Raw genomic sequence first — 11,300 nt, 5'->3', positions numbered from 1 at the left:
GCTCTCTGCCTTTTTTGCATCCAATTCATTTGATAATCTCTACCAGATGAATATTCCAATAGTCCCATTTTACATTTCCCTTTCTGTCTTTCTTTTTTCGACATAGTTTTGTTCTTGTTGCCCAGGCTAGAGTGCAATGGCGTGATTTCGGCTCACCACAACCTCTGCCTCACAGGTTCAGGCAATTCTCCTGCCTCACCCTCCCAAGTAGCTGGGATTACAGGCATGTGCCACCACGCCCGGCTAATTTTGTATTTTTACTAGAGATGGGGTTTCTCCATGTTGGTCAGGCTGGTCTCGATCTCCCGACCTCAGGTGATCCACTTGAGGATCCCAAAGCACTGGGATTACAAGCGTGACCCACTGCGCCCGGCCTCATTTTACATTTTTCAGTTACACTCTTCTTTCTAATTTTTCCATAGCTCCACATTACTAAAATCCTGACTTTGTTAGTTACTTACAAGCTAATTAATCTTGGTGAGATTTGGTTGCCTGATCTATAAAATGGGGATAATAATCATATATAACTTATACATTTATTATGAGGTTCTAATACTTTGAAACACATAGTATTCATTCAAGGGCCTTAATTGTTGCTGTTATTTACAGCAACCCAACACATACAGGAGTCTGAAATCTGACCCAAATTTAACTTCTCTTTTATCTCACAAGAAATACCTGTTCATGATAAACAGCAGTCTTATCCCTGTTTTATTAACAAATCTTGCAAATTCCTTCCTCTGAACTTGTGATTTGATAATGCTCTGCCCCAACCATCCCTTCTTTCCATTTATTCAAATCCTATTCATTCTACATGGACCAATTAGAATTTAATTTACCACAAATCTTCTCTTGCCATGGTTGGTGGCAGTTCTCACCCCATTCTGAACAGGTATGATGATATTCATTTGGAAATGATTGTGTATTGCGGGATATGAATGAAGAGGCCTTAGATCAGACTGGAGAAGAAAATGTTCTCATTCCCATCCTACCCTAGTTTACCTAGCATACTTTCCCAGAGTAGGAAGTGAGCCACAAATGTTTGGGGATTGACTGCGTATCATACCTAAGGATACTCAAAAAGTTTAGGTTTAGCAGTCATAAGGCAAAAGAGAAAAGACTGAAGAGGGCATGTTGGAATTCTTCCTGGAGTTGAATGAGGCAGGAAAAATAGCATCTAAAAAGAAATATTGCTATGATTACCATATTCCCAAATGATGTTACATGGAACAAGCTAAATAGTCTAAAATTAACATCCTCTGTCTTCTAAGAGTTGACTGTTTTTTTATACTTTGTAAATGGAGATGCTTCTCATTTTTATGCATCAAATCAAAATTGATACACACTAATCTAAGTAAACTGAAAATATCAAAACAAATGTTACATACAGATTTATGCAGAATAGCAATTCCAAAGCATCCAATATGTATAACAGTTCATGGTTTGGGGATCTTTCTAAGGCTACTGTGAACAACTGAGTAGGCTGCATACCAACCAGTTCCAGGAGATACTATTAACATAGACTTTGGAGTGGATGCTCTCTCATCCTGCCTTCCTGACGTAGTAGAGTGCAGCAGCCTCCGTCTGTGCAGGCGAATTGAAAAGAATCTACCGATATACTTTATTTCATTTTCTTTTCAGAGAATAGTAATGCATCTCCAAATTGCAGGAAAGCAGTTCACTGAGTTTGAGTAGTGGATAAGAGGACAGGATCTGAAGTTAGGCCCATCTAGGTACAAATCATTGTATTGCCCTTCACAAAATGGGTAGCCAAGGCAAGTTACATAACCTTTCTGAGCCTTTGTTTCCTCATCAGTAAAATGGACACCATAATACTACTTCAAATGGTTTTCAAAAGGATTTAATGAAATGAAGTCTAGCAAAGAGCTCAGCTCATAGTAGGAGCTCCATGTTTACTTATTCACATTTCCATTTCAGAATTATGATTTGCACAAAGGAAAGAGGTTTTTCTTCTACATAATGAATTCTGGGGAGAAATACCTCAGCTTGACTTCTAGCTTCCATTCTGGAAAATCATGCTGGCCGTATTCATTTAGTGCAGTAGCTTTCAAACATTTTCTTCAACAGCAGCAGAACGTTTTCGTTTCCAATTAAAATCTTAAATGGACCCCACTACTAAGGGCGGTTATTCCGGGAAAGATGCTGAATTTGAAGACCAGGTTCCACCTAGCCTTGTAATTGCCTAAACTTGTGAAAGTTGCTTAACCCCTCTCAGTCACTTCTCTCTTCTGCAAATTTTAGATAACAAAAAACACTTCCCAGCTTACTTTTCAAGGTTGTTGTGACACTCAGATGAGCGCATGTGTATGAACGCAGTTTGAAATAGTAATGCAGTACACAAATATATACTAGCTTTCTTATCACAACACAAGCTTCTGCGTTTTGGCTCACCTATTTGATTTTTTCCCAACAGATTTACCTTCCTAATTACAGGCAGTTCCTTGCTAACAAACAGGTTGTATTTCAAAATTTAATTTGCTAATCAGTTGTTGGGAACTTAGCACACATTTTCCCTTGGAAATGATGTTATAAATGGAATAGTTCATTTCTGAAGCAGTCTTTGAATGTCTCTTTAGCCCAAAATGTAACTTAAATAGGGTACATTTGCTATAAAAACAGTTGGAAATATTATTGCAATATAAATGATTCAAAGGTAAAATAATATAAATAAATTTATTTCTCTCTAATGCTGGCATTTAATAGCCAGCACGTCGATTTAGAAAAGGGTAGACATTAAAACTAGTGGGGATCCTAGAGAAAATTTCTGAGTCCTCCAAGAGTTTTAGAAATTGATATGACTTGACTCTTATTGCAATTGGCAAATTTCAAAAACTAGATTTTTCCTTTTAATTTTTTTTACTTTTAACAAAATTTCCATAAGTTATTGGGGTACAGGTAGTATTTGGTTAAATGAGTAAGTTCTTTAGTGGTAATTTGTGAGATTTTGTTGCACCCATCACCTGAACGGTATACACTGCACCACATTTGCAGTCTTTTATCCCTCACCCACCTCCCACCCTTCCCCTCATGTCCCCGAAGTCTATTATATCATTCGTATGCTTTTGCATCCTCATAGTTTAGCTTGCACATATCAGTGAGAACATATGATGCTTGGTTTTGCATTTCTGAGTGACTTCACTTAGAATAATAGTCTCCAATCTCATCCAGGTGGCTGCAAATGCCATTAATTAATTCCTTTTTATGACTAAGCAGTATTCCATCATATAAATATACCACAGTTGTTTTTTTTTAATCTGCGTGTTGATTGATGGGCATTTGGATCAGTTCCACAATTTTGCAATTATGAATTGTGCTGCTATAAACATGCATGTGCAAGCATCTTTTTTGTATAATGACTTCTTCTGCTCTGGGTAGATATCCAGAGTGAGATTGCTGAATCAAATGGTAGTTCTACTTTTAGTTCTTTAAGGAATCTCCACACTGTTTTCCACAGAGGTCATACTAGTTTACATTTCCACCAGCAGTGTAGAAGTGTTCCCTGTTCACCGCATCCATGCCAACATCTACTATTTTTTTATTTTTTTGGTTATGGTCATTCTTGCAGGAGTAAGGTGATATCACATTGTGATTTTGATATGCATTTTCTTGATTATTAGTGATGTTGAGCATTTTTTCATATGTTTGTTGGCCATTTGTATATTTTCTTTTGAAAATTGTCTGTTGATGTCCTTATCCCACTTTTTGATGGGATTGTTTTTTTTCTTACCGATTTGTTTGAGTTCATTATAGATTCTGGATATTAGTCCTTCGTCAGATGTTTGGGTTGTAAAGAATTTCTTCCCCTCTGTGGGTTGTCTATTTACTCTGTTGACTGTTCCTTTTGCCATGAAAAACTTCTTTAGTTTAATTAAGTTCCAGCTATTTATCCTTGTTTTTATTGCAATTGCTTTTGGGCTCTTGGTCATGAAATCCTTGCCTAAGCCAATATCTAGGAGGGTTTTTCCAATGTTACCAATGTTATCTTCTAGAATTTTCATAGTTTCAGGTCTTAGGTTTAAGTCCTTAATCCGTCTTGAGTTGATTTTTGTGTAAGGTGAGAGGTGAGGATCCAGTTTCATTCTTCTACATGTGGCTTAGCCAATTATCCCAGCACCATTTGTTGAAAAGGGTGTCTTTCCCCATGCTATGTTTTTGTTTGCTTTCTCGAAGATCAGTTGGTTATTAGTATCTTGGTTTATTTCTGGGTTCTCTATTCTCTTCCATTGGTCTATGTGCCTATCATGCTGTTTTGGTGACTGTGGCCTCATAGTATAGTATAAAATCAGGTAGAGTGATGCCTCCAGATTTGTTATTTTTGCTTAGTCTTGCTTTGGCTATGCAGGCTCTTTTTGGTTCCATATGAATTTTAGAATTGTTTATTGTAATTCTTTGAAGAATGATGGTGGTATTTTGATGGGGATTGTGTTGAATTTGTAGATTGCTGTTGGCAATATGGCCATTTTCACAATATTGATTCTACTCATTCATGAACATGGGATATATTTCCATTTGTTTGTGTCATCTATGATTTCTTTCAGCAGTGTTTTGTAGTTTTCCTTGTAGAAGTCTTTTGTCTCCTTGGCAAGGTATATTCCTAAGTATTTTATTTTATTTTATTTTTGTAGCTATTGTAAAAGGGGTTGAGTACTTGAATTGATTCTCTTCGTGGTCACTATTGGTGTATAGAAGAACTACTGATTTGTGTACATTAATCTTGTATCCAAAACTTTGCTGAATTCTTCTGCCAGTTCTAGGAGCTTTCTGCAGGAGTCTTTAGAGTTTTCAAGGTAAATGATCAGTAAACAGTGACAGTTTGACTTCCTCTTTACTGATTTGGATGCCCTTTATTTCTTTCTCTTGTCTGATTGCTCTGGCTAATACTTCTAGAGCTGTGTTGAAGAGGAGTCATGAGAGTGGGCATCCTTGTCTTGTTCCAGTTCTTAGAGAGAATGCTTTCAACTTTCCCCATTCAGTACCATGCTGGCTGTGGATTTGTCATAGATGGTTTTTATTACATTGAGGTACATCCCTTGCATGTTGATTTTCTTGAGAGTTTTAATCCTGAATTTTGTTGAATGTTTTTTCTGCATCTGTTGAGATGATCATGTGATTTTTGTTTTTAACTGTTTATGTGGTCTATCACATTTATTGACTTGCATATGTTAAACAATCCTTGCATCCCTGGTATGAAACCCACTGGATCATGGTGAATTATCTTTTTGATGTGTTGTTGGATTCACTTAGCTAGTATTTTTGTTAAGGATTTTAGCTTCTATGTTCATAAAGATATTGGTCTGTAGTTTTCTCTTTTGGTTGTGTCCTTTCCTGGTTTGGTATTAGGTTGATGCTGGCTTCATAGAATGAAGTAGGGAGTGTTCCTTCTTTCTCTATCTTGTGGAATAGTGTCAAAAGTACTGGTACCAATTCTTCTTTGAATGTCTGATAGAATTCTGCTGTGAATTGCTCTGGTCCTGGACTTTGTTTTGGTTGATAATTTTTTAATTACCATTTCAATCTCACTGCTTGTTATTGGTCTGTTCAGGGTATCTAATTCTTCCTGATTTAAGCTAGGAGAGTTGTATTTTTCCAGGAATTTATCCATCTCTTCTAGGTTTTCTAGTTTATGAGCATAAAGATGTTCATAGTAGCCTTGAATGATCTTTTGTATTTCAGTAGTGTCAGTTGTAATATCTCCTGCTTCATTTCTTAATGAGGTTATTTGGATTTTCTCTCTTCTTTTCTTGGTTAATCTTTCTAATGGTCTATCAATTTTATTTATGTTTTCAAAGAACCAGATTTTTGTTTCATTTATCTTTTGTATTTTTTTGTTTCAAATTTTATTTAGTTCTGCTCTGATCTTGGTTATTTCCTTTCTTCTGCTGGGTTTGGGTTTAGTTTGTTCCTGTTTCTCTAGTTCCCTGAGGTATGACCTTAGAATGTCAGTCTGCGCTCTTTCAGTCTTTTTGATGTGGGCATTCAGGGCTATGAATTTCCCCTTAGCACCACCTTTATTGTATCCCAGAGGTTTTGATACATTGTGTCATTATTGTTTTTCAGTTCAAATAATTTTTTAGTTTCCCTCTTGATTTTGTTTTTTACCCAATGCTCATTCAAGGAACAGGTTATTTAATTCTATGTATTTGTGTGGTTTTGGAGGTTCCTGTTGGAGTTGCTTTTCAGTTTTATTCCACTGTGGTCTGAGAGAGTGCTTGATATAATTTCAATTTTCTTAAATTTATTGAGGCATGTTTTATAGCCTATCATATGGTCTGTCTTGGAGAAAGTTCCATGCACTATTGAATAGATTGTGTATTTTGCAGTTGTTGGATGAAATGTTTTGTATATATCTGTTAAGTCCATTTGTTCAAAGGTATAGTTTAAATCTATTGTTTCTTTTTTGACTTTCTGTCTTGATGATCTGTCTAGTGTTGTCAGTGGAGTACTGAAGTCCCCCACTCTTATTGTCTTGCTGTCTATCTCATTTCTTAGGTCTATTAGTAACTGTTTTTTAAATTTGGGATCTCCAGTGTTAAGTGCATATATGTAAAGGATTGTGATATTTTCCTGTTGGACAAGGCCTTTTACCATTATATAATGTCCCTCTTTGTCTCTTTTAACTGCTGTTATTTTAAAGTTTGTTTTGTCTGATAAAAGAATAGCTATCCCGGCTCACTTTTGGTGTCCTTTACATGAAATGCCTTTTTCCACCGCTTTACTTTAAGTTGATATGAGTCCTTATGTGTTAGATGAGTCTCCTGAAGGCAACAGATACTTGGTTGGTGAGTTTTTATCCATTCTGCAGTTCTGTATCTTTAAAGTGGAGCATTTAGGCTATTTACATTCAATGTTAGTATTGAGATGTGAGGTACCTTTGCATTCATTGTGCTATTTGTTCCATATGTACCTTGGTTTTTGTTTTTTGTTTTGCTTTCTAACTTGTATTTTTGTCTTATAGGTCCTGTGTGATTTATGCTTTAAAGAAATTCTGTTTTGATGTGTTTCCAGGATTTGTTTCAAGATTTAGAGCTCCTTTTAGCAATTCTTGTAGTGGTGGCTTGGTAGTGGCGAATTCTCTCAGCATTTATCTAAAAAAGACTGTATCCTTTTTTTGTATCTGATGCTTAGTTTTACTGAATACAAAATTTTTGGCTAATAATTGTTTTGTTTGAGGAGGCTGAAGATAGGGTGCAGTCCCTTCTAGCTTATAGGGTTTCTGCTGAGAAATCTGCTGTTAATCTAATAGATTTTCCTTTATAGGTTACCTGGTGCTTCTGTCTCGTAGCTCTTAAGATTCTTTCCTTCATCTTAACTTTAGATAACCTGGTGACAATGTGCCTAGGTGATAATCTTTTTGTGATGAGTTTCCCAGGTATTCTTTGTGCTTCTTGTATTTGGATATCTAGGTCTCTAGCTGGGGAAATTTTCCTCAATTATTCCCCCCAATATATTTTCCAAACTTTTAGATTTATCTTCTTCCTCAGGAACACTGAATATTCTTAGCATTAGTAATTTAACATAATCCCAGACTTCTTAGGACCTTTGTTCATATTTTCTTATTCATTTTTCTTTGTCTTTGTTGGATTGGGTTAATTCGAGCTCTGAATTTCTTTCTTCTACTTGTTTAGTTCTATTGCTGAGACATTCTAGAGCATTTTGCATTTCTATAAGTGTGTCCAGAGTTTTCTGAATTTTTTACTGTTTTTTCTTCATGTTATCTATTTCCTTAAATATTTCTCCCTTCATTCCTTGTATCATTTTTTTTTTTTTTTTTTTGATTCCCTTGCATTGGGCTTCACCTTTCTCTGGTGCCTCTCTGATTAACTTAATAACTAACCTTCTGAATTCTTTTCCAGGTAAATCAGGGATTTCTTTTTGGTTTGGAGCCACTGCTAGTGAACTAGCGTGATTTTTTTTGGTGGTGTTAAAGAGACTTGTTTTGTCATATTACCAGAGTTGGTTTGGTACTTCCTTCTCATTTGTGTAGGCTCTGTCAGAGGGAATGTCTAGGGCTGAAGGCTGTTGTTCAGATACTTTTGTCCCATGAGGTGTTCCCTTGATGTAGTACTCTCCCGCTTTTCCTATGAATGTGACTTCCTGTGTGCCGAACTGCAGTGATTGTTGTCTCTCTTCTGGGTCTAGCCACCCAGCAAGTCTACCCGATTCTGAGCCAGTACTAGGGGTTGTCTGCACAGAGTCCTGTGACGTTAACCATATATGGGTCTCTCAGCCATGCATACCAGTACGTGTTCCAGTGGAGGTGGCTGGGGGGTAAAATGGACTCTGTGAGGGTTCTTAGCTTTGGTGGTTTAACGCTCTATTTTTGTGCTGGTTGACTTCCTCCCAGGAAGTGGCACTTTCCAGAGAGCATCAGCTGTGGTAGTATGGAGAGGAACTGCTGGTCGGCAGGGCCCTAGAACTCCAAGATTATATGCCCTTTGTCTTCAGCTACCAGGGTGGATAGGGAAGGACCATCAGGTGGGGTCAGGGTTAGGTATGTCTGAGCTCAGACTCCCATTGGGTGGGTCTTGCTGCAGCTGCTGTGGGGGATGCGGGTGATGTTCCCAGGTCCATGGAGTCATGTACCTAGGAGGATTATGGCTGCCTCTGCTGAGTCATGCAGGTTTGTCAGGGAGTGGAGGAAAGCCTGCAGTCACAGGCCTCACCCAGCTCCCATGCAAACTGAAGGACCAGTCTTACTCCCACCATCACCCCCTGCAACAGCCCCAAGTCTGTTTCCAGGCAGTAGGCAAGCCAGGTTTGAGAACTTGCCCCAGGATACCCACCTCCCAGCTACGAAAGAAAAGGGCTTGGTTCTTCCCCCACCTGTGGAGTCTGCACACCAGATTTGTGCTCTCCCCAGAGTTCTGGCCAGGAGGCTTCTCACCTGGCTCAAATTGTTACAAAGTTCAGCTGGAGATTTCCTTCTCCCTGTGGTGTTTTTCCCGCTCTTCTGACCACCCTCCCGATGGATCCCTGTGGTGCCAGGCAGGAATGGACTGCCTGGGGACCCAGCAAGCTCCCAGGGCCTTTGCCACTGCTTCCTTTACCCCTGTATTTCTCTCAGCTCTCTAAATTGACTCAGCTCCAGGTATAGTCGGAAATTTCTCCCACAAACAGACCTTCAGTTTCTCCATTGGGAATGTGTGTTTGGGAGAGGAGGATCTCCCTTTCTGCAGTTGGGGCACTCACAATATTTGGGGCGCCTCCTGGGTAGCACAGGAGCAGTCTGCTTCCTTCAGAGGGTCTGTGTGTCCTCTTGGGATTGCTGGTTTGTTCTTGTAGGACAAACCACAATGGTTAAATTCACAATGCAAGCCTCTGCAGGCTGCTCTGTTCATCTGAGTCAGAGCTACAATCTAGTCCTGCCTCCCATCCACCATGATGATCCTCCATTTACGTTTGTGACATCTATATTCAGCAATTACTATTGGGGTAAGTTAGTGGGTGCAGGAAGGAGTATAACAAGGGGTACAAAAAGAATGAAAGAATGCAGAAAGAGCAGAGAGGTAGGAGAAAAGCAAAGAGAAAGTCAGAAATATAGTGTGACCAGTAAAAAAAAAAAAAGAAAAAAAAGAAAAAATTGTAAAAGAAAGAGAAAAGCTAAAAGCTATGAATTTAGTACAGAAAAAAAAAAAAAAAGGGCAAAAGGGACAGAATGTATATGTATATTTTTACCCAGTTAAAGGTTAAGGAAAAAAGAAAAGAAAAGCTTTTGGAGATTTAAAATGGCTGAGTTCATCAGTCCTGTAAAAAGAACTGCAGCCCTCACGTCATGCAATTGGGTAAGAGTATATTGAGTCTCCATTGGGTAGATGACGACAGGAAGTAGAAACAGGTGGACAGCTGGCCTTGGGTATAAATTAGACTTTTCTTATTAAGTGCTAGAATTCTGGAAGTCAATTATTTAATATTAAAATTACTTGAGATAAGGAATTAGTACTTGATAAACAATTAGGAGAAATTAGCAAAAGATGAAAATGTTTAACTGGATAGACTACCCAATGGTTGAGAGCCTATCATTTGGCAGATGTCTTTAATTTATAATAGGAAATTGTTTTCCATTTAAATACTAAAATTTATTGTAACACCTGATGCTTGTAAAGACCTCTAGGGCTGGTTGCTGGTTATAAAGCTGCTGGTTGTAAAGACCTCTAAAAAGCTGGTTGCTAATGTAGGGGCAAACCCTCCCTCAAACAAACACATCCTTGCATTTAAAGGTCACCAAAAACATATTCATTGTCACATGCAATTAGCTAATATTCAATAGCAATGTTTCCTGATAACATTTATTCCTGATGCTCTGCAACTCTCAACTCTTACGACAATCCCTTCCTGAGTCTTCACCCATCTCTCTAGTCATCTCTCTCATATTTTTGGGTTCACCTCCCTTCCACTCCCCTCCTCTCTTTAAATGTTATTGTTTCTCAGAGTTCTGAATTTGGTTTTCTTCTCATTTTACAAATGCTCTGTAAACATTCCCACCCACACATGTGGTTCCAACCACAATTATCTAATTATTTTTAAAGGATGTACATGATTTTGTGAAAGAGATAGGTCCTGGGCCACAATTTGGAACCATCTGGGGAAGTCAAAGCCATAAGAACCATTGTATTTTTATTGTTACTTCCACAATCTTAGCTTTCACCTGTGTTCAGCTTTAGATAGGTTTTTATGGTAAGGAGAAAACTTTTATTCTAACCTCCCTACTAACCAGTATGAAAAGGTTGGAATAGGCATCTACAGACTACATTCTATATGTTAACACCCAAATCTGCATCTCCCATTCATTCTTCTCCCCAGCATGCAGTATTTTCCAGACTTCTGCATTCAACTGAAAGACAAGCCAGAAGGTTGGAATAGAATTTACTTTTTCCTTTCATTTGCAAAGTCAGAGTTTTGATCATTTCAAAAATTGAAGTGCCTTTTAAAAAGAGAAGATATTCTCTTTATTCGTTTTGAATAAAAGGAAACATCTTTTTGATATTTTAAAAATTAACATGAAATAATTTATATTATACTTGACCATTTATATTATTTTCCCTTTCTTATTACTAGAAGTTGATGTGATTAAAAATGCATAATACATTTCATAATCCTTCTGATAAGGAAGCTTTTAATTGAACTTTTAAAGTTAAAATCTTCAAAGATCCAGAATAAATTTTGGCTGTATTTTTTCTGCCTATGAAATTCACCTAGAAATTTTTTAAGAAAGGGGGATTAATTAAGACTCCCCCTCCATATTATATTTTTAAACACAGTATCTTCAGATGTGCCTAATA

Source organism: Mandrillus leucophaeus, unplaced genomic scaffold (assembly GCF_000951045.1).
Source record: "Mandrillus leucophaeus isolate KB7577 unplaced genomic scaffold, Mleu.le_1.0 Scaffold110, whole genome shotgun sequence".
In the NCBI taxonomy this organism is placed as follows: domain Eukaryota; kingdom Metazoa; phylum Chordata; class Mammalia; order Primates; family Cercopithecidae; genus Mandrillus; species Mandrillus leucophaeus.
The sequence above is the reverse complement of the archived record's forward strand: the minus strand, read 5'-3'. Positions refer to the sequence as shown.